The sequence below is a fragment of the Oryctolagus cuniculus genome, chromosome 14 (assembly GCF_051225735.1).
Source record: "Oryctolagus cuniculus isolate XC-2025 breed Fujian yellow rabbit chromosome 14, ASM5122573v1, whole genome shotgun sequence".
NCBI lineage: Eukaryota > Metazoa > Chordata > Mammalia > Lagomorpha > Leporidae > Oryctolagus > Oryctolagus cuniculus.
In genome coordinates, this window is record NC_142880.1 from 20,923,352 (window position 1) to 20,939,605 (window position 16,254).

At 37.7% G+C, this 16,254-nt stretch overlaps 1 long non-coding RNA gene across 2 annotated transcripts in view; it reads right to left on the reverse strand.

The window, feature by feature from the left end:
* The window catches only part of LOC149122255 (uncharacterized), a 56,030-nt gene that overhangs the window by 25,033 nt on the left and 14,743 nt on the right, over window positions 1-16,254 (reverse strand). Inside the window, exon 4 of one of the 2 annotated variants that reach the window (XR_016220224.1) lies at window positions 7,772-7,836. The exons of the other annotated variant lie outside the window; for it this stretch is intronic. This is a non-coding gene — a long non-coding RNA (uncharacterized LOC149122255). Of the gene's footprint in view, window positions 1-7,771; window positions 7,837-16,254 lie in introns of those variants that run through there. 2 annotated transcript variants of the gene reach the window in all.

Genomic DNA, 16,254 nt, shown 5'->3' on the forward strand with positions numbered 1-16,254 from the left:
GGAAGAGGAAGAAGAGTGGGAGTGTGGGTGAAAGGGAGGTTAGGACGGAAAGTATCACTATGTTCCTGAATCTGTATTTGAAAATACATAAAATTTATATGTCTTAAATAAAATTAAAATAAAAAGAAATTCCCACTTTCCAGTTACTTGACACCAATAATATCCAATCATTATCATCTTCCATTTTGTTTATTTTGTAGGGATCATCTGAGGGGAAAAATAACATCCCAAACATGTTCTGCCCTAAAATAACAAGAAAAGAGATGCGGGGAAAAAAAAGTTGGGATAGTATCTTTAAAATTTCTAAGGATAATTGTTTTTAAGTAGAATTTAACAAAAGATAAAACAGATATGAACACACAGTATGAAGATATTTTCTGACGTGTAAAATATACCTTTTATAATAAGGACCCTTGTTGCGGAATTATACTGTGAGCAATCTTCAGAAGATAGAAGGTGTAAATCAAAATGAAATAGAAATGAGAGTCAACAAAAAGAAGATTCAGTGTATAAGTACAAGAAGAAGAAGTTGCTAGATGATAGCAATAAAACCCATGTTCAAACAATATTCAGTGTGTAAGTACAAGAAGAAGTTGATAGTTGATAGCAATATAACCAATGTTGAAACAACCACCTGAGATTTAAAGAGAAGGTAAGATCACTCTATACGAGATGGCTTTGGGCCAGGGGAAAATTACTAATTCCTGAACTAAAAACTATTGCTCAAAAGGCAAAATGTGAGGGGGAAATGCTCAAATGCTAAAACTATACCATAGGGTCAACTGACAAAATTGAATACAGCCTATACTTACCTTATAGAAATTTTACATTAGTAACAAAATCTGTACACAAATGTTCATAGCTGCTGCTTTATTTGTAATAACTCCAAATAAGAAATAATCCCAATGTACTTCAGCAAATGAACAGATAAACTAACTGTGGAATCTCTGCACAGTAGAATATCACTTGGCAATAAAACAGCAATGTATCTATGGGTACAACAACTTGATGGATCTCAAGGACACTGCATCGAGTGAAAAGAGCCATTCCCAAAAGATGCTTGTGTTACAGTTTTTGTGACTATGATGAAACACCCATGGCAAGCTACTTATGAGGTGGTTTATCCTGATTCATGGCTTCAGAGGTTTACAGTCCAATTTCAGATGGACTCCATTGGTTTGTTGCCTGCTGAGCAATGGCCTATGACAATGGCTTATCGTGTGCGAGGAACAATCACATGACAAGCCAAGAAGATAGAAAGCAGCTACACCTGCATCAGGCTTTTATAACCATCTCTCTTGCAAGAATTATCTGCCAAGTGCATGCCTCCAGTCACCTAAGGGCCTCCCATTAGGCCCACCTTTTAAAATTTACAGTTTGATTAAGTCTCTACCCTCTTGGTACCATTAATTTATGACTGGGGATTAAATATCTACGTGATTTGGGGAACCAAATCCCAAATCTCATCCAAACCATAGCAGTTATATACTTTACTGTACCATTTATATAAATGTCTTATAATAACAAAACTCTACAAACAGAAGAGAATAGTGTTTGCCAAGGATTAAAACTAAGAGTGTTACTGTATAGACTAACACATGGGAGTGTTTGGAGGCTAAAAGAACAGTTCTGTGTCCTTATTCTGATGGTTGTTACACAAATCTATAAATATGAGATTTTGTAATATGATACACTAAAAAAGAGGGGAAACAAAACATACTGGCATTGTGGTCCAGCAAGTTAACCTGCTGCTTCCAAAGCTGGCATCCCATATCAGAGCACCAATTCAAGCCTCAGCTGCTCTGTTTCTAATCCAGCCCCCTGTTAATGCACCTGGGAAAGCAGTGGATAATGGCCCAAGTACTGGGCTCCTGCCATCCACATGGGAGGCCTGGATGGAGTTCTGGGCTCCTGACTTTGGCCTGGTCCATCCTTTGTCATGGTGATGTGAGCCAGTAGATGGAAGATCTCTTTCTCTCCCTCTCTCTCTTACTCTGCCTTTCAAATAAATAAATAAATCTTTTTAAAAAAAACCTGCTGATGAGTGACTATTGTGGCACAACAGATTAAGCCACCTCTTGGGATTCTGACACCTGGTATCAGAGTGCTGTTTTGACTTTCAACTACTCTGCTTCTTACCCAGTTCCCTGCTGCGGTTCCTGGATGATGGCTGAAGTACTTGAGTTCCCACATCCATGTGGGAGACATGGACAGAGTTCTTGTCTCGTGCCTTCAGCCTGGCCAAGAACCAGCTATTGCAGCCATTTGGGAACTGAACCAGCAGATAGATCTTTTTTTCTTTCTCTCTCTATGTATCATTCTTTCGTAAATAAATAAACAAATAGTCTTTAAAACTACAGATATCCAAATTAAGGGCTGTTATTAATAGTACTATGCCATTGTCAGTTTCCTGGATCAGGTGATCATTATATCAAATTTATTCAAATGCTGTGATTGAATGAAGTTTAGATACTAAAATGAGGAGATGCTCTACTACTTTAAAATCTTCTATGTAAGTCTAAAATTATTTCAAAATGAAAATATGGGGCGTGGGGCTGGCCCTATGGCTCAGTGGGTTAAACACTGCCTGCTACACTGGCATTTATAAACACTGGTTTATTTCATGGAAGTTACCATACTAGAAATTGGCATTCAACTATAGATAGTATACTATTACTTTCCTCACGAAGCCAGTGTCTATTGGAATAAGAAGCCCAACAATAACCATGTAGTTGATTATAGTATAATGATTTTTATCTGAGTCTTAAAAGCTAAGTCAAATTTAGCTGGACAAAGAAAACATTTGCACGTTTCAGAGAGAGAGAAACATTTGAATGTGTTGGAGAATTAAATATGGTGGCGTGTTCAGATAAGGGTTAGTATACCTGAAGTAACTGATGTGTTTGGGGATAGATTTCTGGGTGGCAGGATAATCACCTGAAGCCAGGTCACAGTGAGGGTCTTTATCAAGAGACTCTGGCTTGTAAGCAAGGTCATCCTGAAAGTACTTAAATATATGTGGGGGGATCTTCAAAAATTTCATGGAAGATGTGTACTAAAAAAAAAAAACTGCAAGAAATTCTAAAAATTTTGCACAAAATGCTTATCTTTTCATTCCATTTTCCATGAATTTTTTAATCCCCTTCACAGTGGTGTTGAGAATGTGTTAAAGGCTGATTACTCTAAATGCAATGAGACAAATAAAATGATTGAAATGGTTTGGGAGCAAAGAACTAGCCAGTAAGATGGTATCTATCATCATTATTACTTATATTGCTCTTCACTTTGGGAAGCCACATGTTAGTCAATGCAGCTGGAATTAATTAGTCAAAATCCCAAAGGTCAGTTGTGTCACACCTACAGTTAAACCATCTGCATACAATAATTTGAAATAAATAAAAAAGAATACATGTGTAGCCAAGTCTCTGTTAAAAGAAAAACAAGTGTCCTTTGGATTGAAAATACCATCTGGATCATTTCAAGCTTACCAAGCACCAAATGTAGAACTAAAAAGCCCAACGCCTGAAACACATAAACAAAAAATCTTAAAAGAGATTGCAGATCTTAAAAAAAGCTTTCCTCTAGTAAGGCAAGTTGGCATTTTCCACACTGCACCTGGATTTTCTTACATTAAAATGTCATGTTACTTCCTAGAAGGGATATTGTGAAGATTAACACAATCATGTTTTAAAGCTCTTTGCAGTTCTCAAAGAGTGAAGCTTTGGAAGAAAAAGGCACAACATTCAATTTTCACTGCAACCATTTGAATTCCAGTTACTTGGGATATGAACCAGAGTGAGCAGATCCAGCTCCCTTCCAAAGGTCTTACTATCTTCATGAACTAGATAAAGGAGTTTTAGTAGATAATTAGAATTGGTAATGTTTTAATTATTGAGCAAGAACTGTGCTAAATAACTGTATCTGAGTGACTTCCAGTGGCTGCACAGACGCTGCATTGTACAGGAAAAGATTCTTATCCAGGTCAGGAGTACGGAGGGATTTGCTCATTGATATTTTAAGATTCTTGGAGTGAAAAAATATTACAGGTAAAAAGTAATGTAGGTCAAATATCTTTAATATGGCTAAATTTTCCATTTTAATTAATTCTAATCAGTCAACAACATATGTTCAATAGTCATTGATACTAGAAATTTTGAAAAATTATAAAAAATAAAAAACAAAACAATCAGAGACAGTCATTTATTTCCTTTAACAGACTTAAATTTCAAATTATTGATTAGGTAGTATAGAGAAAAAACACAGCTGATGCCATGGCTCACTTGGTAATCCTCCGCCTGCAGCGCTGGCATCCCAAATGTGCACCAGGTTCTAGTCCCGGTTGTTCCTCTTCCAGTCCAGCTCTCTGCTGCGGCCCAGGAAGGCAGTGGAGGATGGCCCAGGTGCTTGGGCCCCTGTACCTGCATGGGAGACCAGGAGGAAACACCTGGCTCCTGGCTTCGGATCGGTGTAGCTCCGCCCATAGTGGCCATTTGAGGGGTGAACCAATGGAAGGAAGACCTTTCTCTCTGTCTCTCTCTCTCACTGTCTAACTCTATCTGTCAAAAAATAAAATAAAAATAAAAATAAAAAATAAAAAAAGCCTTCTGGGAATATGGGCTTTAAAAAAGAGAGAGAGAGAGAAAATACAAAGGTACCTTGAAAAGTTCATGGAAAATGAAACTAAAAGCTAAGTTTATTTTGATGAAAATATATTGCAATCCATGTATATTGTATATTCAAAAATTACCTAGAAAATTCATATTACAAAAAACTATGGGCCGGTGCCGCGGCTCAATAGGCTAATCCTCCACCTAGCGGCTCCAGCACACCGGGTTCTAGTCCCGGTCGGGGTGCCAGATTCTTTCCCGGTTGCCCCTCTTCTAGGCCAGCTCTCTGCTGTGGCCAGGGAGTGCAGTGGAGGATGGCCCAAGTACTTGGGCCCTGCACCCCATGGGAGACCAGGAGAAGCACCTGGCTTCTGCCTTCAGATCAGTGCGGTGCGCTGGCCGCAGCACGCCAGCCGTGGCGGCATTGGAGGATGAACCAACGGCAAAAGGAAGACCTTTCTCTCTGTCTCTCTCTCTCACTATCCACTCTGCCTGTCAAAAAAAAAAAAAAAAAAAAAAAACTATGCATAGATTTTTAAATTTTTTGCACCAGAAGTAAACTTGTGTTTTAATTCTATTTTTGTATGAACTTTTGAAGTACCCTTTTAGATTCATATGCAAACAATAGAAGTATTACCTATTGTTCAATAATGATAGTGCCCATGACTTGTGCCAAGTATTGTTAAATGTTAAGATCTGAGTACAGAAGTTTAGTGTGGCTAAAATGCCACTTAGGGGACTAGGTTTCAATACTGGAGGGACTAGGTTTGAAGCCCAGCTCCAGTTCACATTCTGCCTTTCTGTTGATGGATTCCCTAGGAGGTAACAGGTGATGACTCAGGTACTTGGATCCTTGTCACCCATGTGAAAGACCTGCATTGAGTTCCAGTCTTCCCCAGGTCCAGCTGTTCTGGGCATGTGGAAAGTGAACAACTGGAAGGAAGATCTCCCTCTATCTATTTGTGTCTATATCTCCCTTTCTCTCTGCTCTTTTCCTATTTACATTCATCCATTCAAATAACATTTATTGTTACCTGATGAATATCCTCTTAGAAATGGTCTAATGGGACTTGCATTATAATTCCTTTGCTCATTCAAACATTTATTGAGACAAAAACACTAGGGCAAACACAAAATATAGTATGCTTTTCTCCATATCATTCAGGTTATTTTTCTTTGGTGGCAAAATGAGATATATGAATTACTACAGGTCATATTATACATAAGATAGAATAGTAATTGCACTATATGCATGAATAATACAATGAAGCTAAAATGCTATGGCAAGAGTTCACAAACCACTCTCCTCATTGATTAAAATTGGAGTAGAACAGAAAACTAGAGTGTTTGTGTTTTCAAAGCTTTCATTGACTCCAGTATGCACCCAGAGTTAAGGTTTTCCCAACACCTTCTAACTATTTTGCTTTGAAGACTGATGAAAAACAGGCAAAATACCGTGTTGAAATTGATGGAGCTCCTGAGAAAATCTATGGGGGACAAGAAAATTAAATTAGGATAGCTACTGCACAAATTGAATTCAATGTGGTAACTATATGCTAACACAATTCAGAAGCATATAGAAGCGCTTACATAATAGCTACCTAATCCATGAGTCCAAATCTAGGACTAGGTATAATGGCAAAGTAAGGGATTATCTATCCCTGGATCCTCAGGCACCAAATTCTTTGAATTGTGCCAATTTCAAGTTCATCATAGCTTCTAAGGAAAGAGTGTACCATGTGCTACGTTTTCAGTAAAAGAGCAATAATCTAAGATGTTATTTTCAAAGGTGCTTCATTTAAAAACAAAACTGAAATTCCCGTCATCCCCAAGAATGGTGAGATTTCTCTGACATAACCAGAACTTCTGAACCGTTGGAATGCCAGGAGGCAAAAGTCTACAGTAGCACAGGGGGTTCCATCAGGAACAGCAATTCTGAAATTTCAGGTTCTGGTTAATTTCCCAAAGTAATAAATAAAAATAAAAAGACAAGGATTTCTCCATTTAAGGGTTTCCCATGAAATCAAACTTCCAATTGTTTGTGAATATAAGATTTACCATGTCACACAACTATGATGAGAATACAAATGAGGTAAAAGACAATCCTTTATTGATCCAAGCAGAGGGGGACTTAATATAAATAAGACCTCAGGACCAAAAAGCAATATGTTGAAATTCTCAGCCAAGAACTACTCAAAAAACCCTGAGACCAAAATTCACAGTCTTGCGTAATATTGTTTCAGTAACATCACACCTCCATACAATTTTTAAAGCATGCTTAACAAGTTGAGATTCAGCAGAGTTGGAGAAAAAACAGAGGCAAGTTTCTTCAAAGGGGAATTCAGACAGTCACATTCATTCCTTTTGCCATTCATTTTGAAACTTATTTTCTTCCACTACGAAATGTGGTTCTGCTTGAGTATTTCTGATTGGTATATGTAAATATATCTTTGGAATATGGCAATAAATTGTTAACCTAGCATTGTCATCTAATACCCATAATATCATTTTTAAATGTCAAGTGTCTGTGCCTATAACCTCTTGGCAAGGTGTTTTCTTGCTGTTTAGGTTTTGGGAAGGCAGTATAGCATTATATAATCCTGTATAAATAAAATTTAAAATAGTATTCTTACAAAGCTATAAAAAGCTATAAAAACAGCATGATGAAAGCGACATAAAAGCAGACACATAGACAAGTGGGACAGAATAAAGAGCTTAGAGTTAAACCCAATCACTTATAGCCAAGTGGTTTTCACAAAGCTGACAAGAACCCACCCTGAGGAAGGATAATCTGTTTAATAAATAGTGTTGGAAAAACACCTCTGATGCAGATATGCATGTGTGCAGAAGAATGATATTAGACTAATATCTCACACAATACACAAAAGTCAACTCAAAATTAATCAAAGACTTAAATGTAAGACTCAAAACTATGAAACTACTATAAGAAAACATAAGAGTGAAGCTTTCTAACATTGGTTGGGACAGTGATCTTTTAAAAAACGACCTCAAGAGTGGGAAAGGGGAGGGTAGTGGGTGGGAGGGACGGTATGTGGGGGAAGCCATTGTAATCCATAAATCGTACTTTGGAAATTTATATTCATTAAATAAAAGTTAAAAAAAAAAGACCTCAAAAATACAGGTAACAAAAGCAAAAACTGAACACATGGGATTACATTGAATTAAAAAGTGTCTGCATAGTCCAAGAACAATCAACAGTCAAGGCAACCTATGGGATAGAAAAATGATTTGCAAATTATATATCTGATAATGGTTTTATAGATATTAAATGCATAATATATAAATATATTATATTTAAAATATATAAGGAAATCAAACAAATCAATACCAAGAAAACAAATACTCCAATTTTTTTTAAAAGAGCAATAGACTTGAATAGCAGTTTCTCAAAAGAGATATACAAATGACCAACATGTTTATGACAAAATACTCAGTATGATTATTCATCAGAGAAATACAAATCAAAACCATAACCACCTCACTTCTATTACATTGCCTATTATCAAAAACACAAAAGATAACAAATATTGTCAAGGATGTTGAGAAGAAAGAACGCTTATGCATCTTTATTGCAGGTGTTACGGAGAACAATGTGAAGTTCTTCAGAAAGCTAAAACTAGAACTAACTTGTGGTCCAGCAACCCTGCTACTAGGCATGAATCCAAAGGAAATGAAATCAGGATGTCAAAGACATATCTCTGCACTCCTATGTTTATTGCAACACTCTTCACAATAGCCAAGATATGGAATCAATCTAAATGTCTGTCAAGAAATGAATAGATAATGAAAGAGTATTTAGCCATAAAAAGGGGAAGGAATCATGACATCTAAACATAGATAAACCTGGAGGACATTACGTTAAGTGAAGGAAGCCAGGTACAGAAACATAAGTATTCCAAGTTCTCTACTGTATGTATAATCTTAAAATGTGATCTCACAGAAAGAATAGATTATTGGTTACAAGAGGCTGGGTGGTTCCGGGAGAAGGTTGAGGAGATGTTATTCAGAGGATGTAAATCGCAGTTATATAGGAAGAATAAGGTCAGGAAATCTATTGCACAGCCTGGTGACTATAATTGAAAATACTGTATTCTTGAAAAATCTGTGACAGTGGATGTTCCATGATCTCACCACAAAAGCAATAATTGTATGAGGCAACACATATATTAATTAGCTAGATTTAACCATTCCATAATGTATGTGTGCTCCAAGACATCATGCTGTACATGATAAATACACACAATTTTATCAGGCAACTTAAAGAAATAAATAAAAATTTGATAGTGTTATTCACAGCTGACAAAAATGAGTAGGGAAAAAAAGCTTTTTTAACCATAAGATTTGTTCATAGAAGAGACAATAAAGATGTGCTCTTTTTTGTTTTTCTTTTTCACTTAAAAATAATGAGTTAGATAATAGGATACGGAAGCTTGTTTTTGTAATAGATGTTGGTTCACATGAGGTATTTGCTTTCTGTTCTTTGTCTCATCCTATGATCTTCCATTCACCCACTTTTTTTTGCATCACTTATACAACCCACACTTAATGATTAGGCAGAATCACTACCTGGAGACACCAGGAGGCTGGAAAGCCATTGACCAAGTAGTTATGATCATAGAAATTTTCAGGTAACTCAAGCCCTTGTGTGAAGAGTTCTGCTAGGTAAATTGAAACATAGTTAATCAGATTTAGCTAAAGGGTTAATACTTTGCAATTACTTGTGAATATTCTGGAAATCATGGGAATGTGTAAGACACACAGCAACCAGAAATGCAGAGTCTCTCAGTAAGCTTTAGAGTCTACCAGTAAGGCAACATCTGGCAGCAATGAAAGAAAATGGCTTAGCACTGTAGCACAGTGGGTTAAGCCACTGTCTGCAATGCTGGCATCCCATACCAGAGCAGCTGGTTCCACTCCCGTCTGCTCCACTTCCAGTTCAGGTCTCTGCTAATGAACCTGGGAGGGCAGTGGATGATGGCCCAAAGATTCCTCTCTATCACCATCCCCATGTTCTTCTTGTCAAGCGTATAAATAAAAAAAAAAAAAACTTTAAAAAAAAAGTTTGTAGGGAAATGGGATGAAAAGATAGGTTTATTTTTAAAACAAGAAAGAAAACAATCTGTTCTCCTTAGCATGGCAAGGATGCTGGGCCTCACTTTAGTCCTTTCTATTTCACTCTTCTACAAAGAGAACACTATCAATAGGGGCATCTTCTGAGACAAAGGACAGAAATCAATATATCTCTGAGAAGGAGGGAATGTCAATATGATAACCCAGCCCCTTTGTGCAGATGGCAAAAATGTTTTCTTAAGCTGGGCAAAAATCTATTTTGTCTAATTTTCACAATGAATGAGATGGTTTTGTTTCCCTGACAACACTCATGAACGTGGCCAGCCTTCATCCGTTGTCCTCTGGTCTGTGTCCAGGCAACAGTCCAACCCCTCTAATTAGTCTTTGCATCCAATGGGCAGTCACAAAGAGTTGGATAAGTCTGTGTTCATCTGGCCATCAGTCACATCTTCTATTAAAGATCGTAAAGATAAGAAAAGCTATGACTTCTTAAAGGCTGGAGTTCCATTGCTTCAGCAAAAGAAAATGTCTGATTCTTTATGAAACTGCAGATATAAGAGAGTTTGTGTACACACACTTTTTTAAAGTTTTTTTTAAATGTTGCTTAAGAATATGCCTTGGATAAATATGTGTATATGTATGTAAAAGTGTAAGAAATGGACTAGAAACCAAACACATCAACCTCAGGATGCAAGCTCTCTCTGGGGAGAAAAAGTAATAGAATGAATGAGAGTGGTTAGAGGAGGCCGTGACTAAATCTGCACTATTTTGTTTCCTTTAAAAATGATGTGGCAAATGTGTCTAACTTGTATGCTCTTAATATTACGTGTTAAGATTGGTGATTTTTATGCTGTTCTTTCATCTTTTCTGTAGTGTAAGATCTCAAACAATGAAGAAAACCAGACTATTAGCTAATCACATGCCCATTGTGTTTTCCCTTTTGGAAGGAAATGATTGCAATTAGAACACCCATCCTTGTCCAATTAGCAGTTTACATCAAAGAAATCTTCATTGGGCATCAATCAATTCAAGATCACAATTTTAATGGCACTAGTCACCCTGCTTTTTAAATAAATACATTAATATTCAAATGCATGTGTGAGTGCCCCATATATCTGATTAACTGGAAGTAAGAAAAGCCTTAATACATGCAGAAAACTATTCATGTGCTCTAAAAGGCAAATGAAGAAGCTGGAATAAATATATTATGAGTTATATGTGTCTGTCTTTTATGGAAATGAAGAGAAAGTCCCTCAGGGAGAACCCAGATATTCAGCTGTTTTGATATTTTACAAGGTATAAAAAAGCAAAGCATAGTACCTGACAAGCATCAGTAAAGGAAAAAATGAATGTAATCATTTAGAATAATAAATTATAAATAGCATTTATGCTTCGTATGTGTACCACGCATAGCAACTAAGCATATAGAAGTTTTTTGAGTCCTGTATTGTTTATAAGAACTTTCAAGAAAAGATCCTAAAGTTATTGATGACTGTTTACTTTCGGCCCATGAATCATTTCCTGAGTATATTTTACAATTGTGATTCAGCTGTGCGTTTAACTGAAATTTTTTGTTTGTTTCCTTTTTCACAGAATTTCTTTTTTTTCCTCAACTATCCCCAGGTTTGGAGTATCTCCTAAGCAACTCCAGACACATCTGTTGATCTCCCCAAACATGACGACAGCAACAATAGTGGGCTCATAAAAGAAAAGCTAGAGCGGGAATCTTTTCAAAACACAACAGGGCAAACAACCCGAAATGAGATAACCAGCAGATGCTCCAGAGTATGGAAGTCATCTGCAAGCGTTTAGTGGGAGGGAGAACGCTGAAGCAGTTCTGCTTCTGCCAGATGCCTGAAATAGAGACAGATGAGCCATTCCTCTGAACTTCAACAACAGCACCAGCTGAAAAAGCAGACCCTTTCTGCCAAGGGTCACTTGTTGAAACTGCTGACTGTAAATCAGAGTTCTTTTGGACTTACGAAGCCATGTTCATATGTGCACCTTGCCTTCAGGACAGAGACCATCATCCTTGGCTACAGAAGGTCCACAGGGTGGGCACAAACTGTTTGCAGGCATCGGACAAAGGTACCTTTTTATAAAACCCACACAATGCACACAGTGTCTCTTACCTTTCCTTGATGAATAAGAAATGCTCCTATATGAAATAATCCCATATGTCAGCTGCACTGATAACCAGTAGTAAGGCTATCTAGGTGTGGGAATATTCATGAAAAAAGCCTTTGACGTATTTTTTTTTTCTTGCTGAACCAATTGGTGCTGCATTTCACTGTATCTTCTAACATGCTTTAATAGAAGAGAATGTCTTTGTGTGAAGTGTAGTATCTGGAATCTTTTTCCTCATCCTGTTTAAATCATGAATCTGGTTGCTTGCACTCACTCCCAGGGTGTCTGAAATATTTAAAAGCAACAGGGGGCATCAGAACTGCTCATGCTGGCAGCGGATACCTTTCAGGTTGGCACCACATAAATGTCAATTTTGCTTTATTTCATGGAGCTAAGCAAGATAGATCCCAGGAGCACAGACAGGACTCTCTGGATTCTGTTGTTTCCTCCGTTTCTGTGTGTGGCCCATCACTCCAGAGTTCTTTTGTTCCTCTCCATCCTGTTAGCTCCATCACTCCTTTCTTTAAACTTTTTTGGGTCTACCCTGGGGCGGGGGATCCCAGAAGGGTTAGAATATAATTTTGGTTCTCACCAAGTGTTCACAACTCACAGCATCAGCACCATCTGAGAACTTGTTAGAAATACAGATTCTCTCAACCTCATTCCCTGCATCAGTTTCTCCAAGGTCAAAGCCCATTCATCTGTGCTCTGAAAAGCTCCCCCCGGCCCCACACATGATCACTCTGATGTGTGCTAAAGAGGGAAAAACACTGATTAGATGACCATGCCAAAATTTCCCCAGGAACACTTTCCATTACCTTCAGAACCACCACCATGTAGAAAGTTGCAGGGAGTTGCCCAATAGTAAGAGAGCCTGAACATTTTTTAAAGTTCCTTTAGCATCCATACAATGGTAGTCCTAAAGTAGAAATAGAATCTCATCTAAAATTGGGGCCAATTTTTGGAATATTTACTGCTGAACTGATTTGCATTAAGAATTTGCCCTGGATCAGCTAATCAGTAGCCCCAGTAACTTTTAAAAATGGCAATCCTTTCATTTCCCTACAAACAAAAGAGAGATTGGAAAGCTTTGCAGAACAGTGACAGATGCACAGAAGACAAGTACTTCTTTTGGTTGATGAATACATTGCACCTAACAGGGGAGGTATCCTTATTGGGAGGTAAAAAAAAAAAAAAAAAAAAAAAAAAAAAAAAACACCTTCACACCTTCATTATCTCCCTTAATTAGCTTTGAACAGAGTGAAGCCTTGCAGGAAGACTTAGGTTGCCATCCAAAAAGAAAAGAGAGAGAGAGAGAGAGAGAGAGAGAGAGAGACTGTCAAAGTATACAATTAAGAAACACAACATCAGCATTCTGTGACATGTATTCTAAATGCCGTTGACACTGGAAACAAAGAACACACATCAACAAGCATTTCGTGACTTGGCAAAGTTTATGAATCACCTCAGAATAGATAGTGAATTTCCATTAAGAAAACAGTTGACTATCCAGTCTCTTGTTGTGTAAGGATATTTTGAAATGTTCATGAAAACAATGGAAATAAAAATAAGTTCAATTTTTGTGTAAAAAACCTTGAAACCCATGTATAGTTTTTTAATGATATGAATTTTCTATACATTGGGAACAATTTTTTATGCACTATAAAAACACATTGCACAAAAGTAAATTCATGCCTTTAATTTCATTTTTCCATGAATTTTTTTGAAGTGACCTTATACTTCCCGAAGACATTCTTGTTAAGATCCACTGAAAATATTTCATCAGGGTCACATACGATCTTCATAAACCTTCTCCACAGTCCCATGGAGAAAATGCTTTTCTCTCCTTAACTGCCCAGCTTGTAGCCCAGGAAAAGGACCACCCCACATTTGTGATCTCTGTTAGCCCAGGTCTCTGAAAGCTTGCTTCACAGGGGAGGGAATGGAACACAGACTGCGCTAAGCAAATGCCCAAGAAAACGCCCAAAGATTAAGAAGTGCTCCACTGTCAAAGTGAACCAGGAATGCACTTTCTCTTAAAAAGGGAACAAATTTGTCTTTCTCCAAGACTTCACCAGGAAGTCTTTAAGAAGTGTATTTTAAAATGAAAATGCCATTTTTCTTGCATTTTAAAAAATACAAGGGAGAGAGAGAGAGAAAGAGAGAGAGAGAGAGAGAGAGAGAGAGAGAGAGAGAGAGATCCTCCTCTGCTGGTTCACTCCCCCAAATAACTACAACAGCCAGAGACAGACCAGGCAGAAGCCAGGAGGTCAGAACTCATTCTGGGCTTCCTTTGCAGGTGGCAGGGACTCAAGTACCTGAGTTCTCAACTGCTGCCTTTCTACCTCCTGCCTTAGCAGGAAGCTGGGATAGGAGGTGGAGCTGGGATGGAACCACAAGAACTCCAATCTGGATTTTGGGCATCCCAAGCAGAATCTTGACCCCTGCATCAAATACACACTCCTTTCCTTGCAGTTTTTTGAATTTTGGAGGATTCATGTCACCAAATTGTCATTTGACACTACCCAGGATGCCAGCTGATTTCTGGAGTTGGTGGTCCCAAGGTGAGTTTCACCAGCCTTGCAGCCCAGATCCATAGCCTATAACTGTTTCTTCCAAACCAAAGACAGGTCATAGTCCCCAGAACTCTTAGCAGGTGCCAGCCAAATCTTCCAAGATGATTGGCATATATTATATATACTGTCCCAACGATGAAATAATAATCTGAGTTGTTAAGCATATACTTCAATATTTGCTGTGTGCTGACGTCCTGAGCACATTAAAAATTATCCATCCAGGAATAATGTTCAACTCAGTTGAGAAGTACAAATCCATAGGCATGAGACAGCATGAGAGTTCTGCAAAGGTGTCTGTTCACTTCAAGTCAGGGTGTCCTGTTCCGTTACTCTGACTCAGCTCCTCTCTCCCTCACTTCATGCTCTCAAACAAGAAAAGGGACAGATTATCCCACAGACACCCATGATACATATGCTGCTGAGAATCTGTTTTCTATAGTTCTGTGAGACATTAATATAGCATGAACAAATGCAGCAAGCACTTTAAAAAGAACACTGCCTCATGTTTCAGTTATTTTTGACAACATCATTTATGTCACACTCTGAGATCAACACTCAGACTTGTTGTAAATATGAGGGTATTCCACCCAAACAGTCAAAATAAGAGGGAGAAATTACCAAGAACAGTCTACGTTCCTCTCTTCTACTCTAGCAGTTAAACGTGTATTTAGAGAAATTCTGCCTCTAAATTAAGAAATGAATGAATTTAGCATTCTACTTCTGTGGTTTTAAGAAATTATATTGCATTATTCAGATTTTTTTCAGTAAGATGGAAGAAGGCTTTCTGTAGCACACAGTTTGGAGTTTCACAGTCCAAGATCAGGTGGTCCCCTTGCTCTGTCATCTGATGACAGCAGTGCATGGTGGATCATATGATGAGCCACAAGGCAAGGAGAGACAGGACATGCACTGGTTCTCCATGACTCTGTGTCTACCTTTATAAAGCTGACATCATGGGAGCTCCATCCCACCCACTTAATTCAATCTAATCACTTCCCAAAGATTCCAACTTCAGATACCACAATTGGATTAAGACTCCAGCCTATCCCATTAACCATTAGCATAAGATTTTGGAGACCAAGCTTCTAACACATGGGCCTCGATATAGACAAACTCTAGCAGATATATTTCTCTTCACTTCATAAAATATGTACCCCAAGGATCCAAAATCCAGGATACCTGTATATTCCAGTAGACTTCAAAAAGTTCATGGAAAAATAGAATAAAAAGTAGAATTTATTTTGGTGCAAAATTTTTTGAAATTGTACATTTTTTTCATAACACAATATTTTCCATGAAATTTTTGAAGATCTTTCGTATATAATGTCTATGACACACACATACAGCATTTGGTTGTATTTTAGCAACTAAAATCCATTTGTGAAATTGATGGTCCTCAGAGTGACATCATGTCCCCTAACAATGCACCATGACATTTCCAGAACATAACATAATGTGCTGAACTCAGAGCTATTTGAGCAAATTCACACCCAAAGCAAAACCAGGAAAGTGCCTGGCATGCTTCCAGTTACACTTTCCATGTTGTTTTGCAGGATGAAGAGTGATTTGTGGTTGAAAATGAAAATGCCTTTTCCCAACTGTGATCAGCCTTTTTGACTTAGCAGAAAATGACTTGAAGCCTGCCTTTCATACTTAAAGTCTTCTGCCCCCAAACAATTTCTGCTCAAGAAGACATTCTTTGGATGTTTCACTGCATCTGAAGTTATGACCTACAATTTCCTGCCTGATCTCACTAAGCTTTTTGTGTAACTTCTTGTTGGAATACTATAAATTTGCTTTCCCCCCAAGGTTTCCCAAAAGTGAGAGAGATTATCTGAGGGTATGATGTAGGG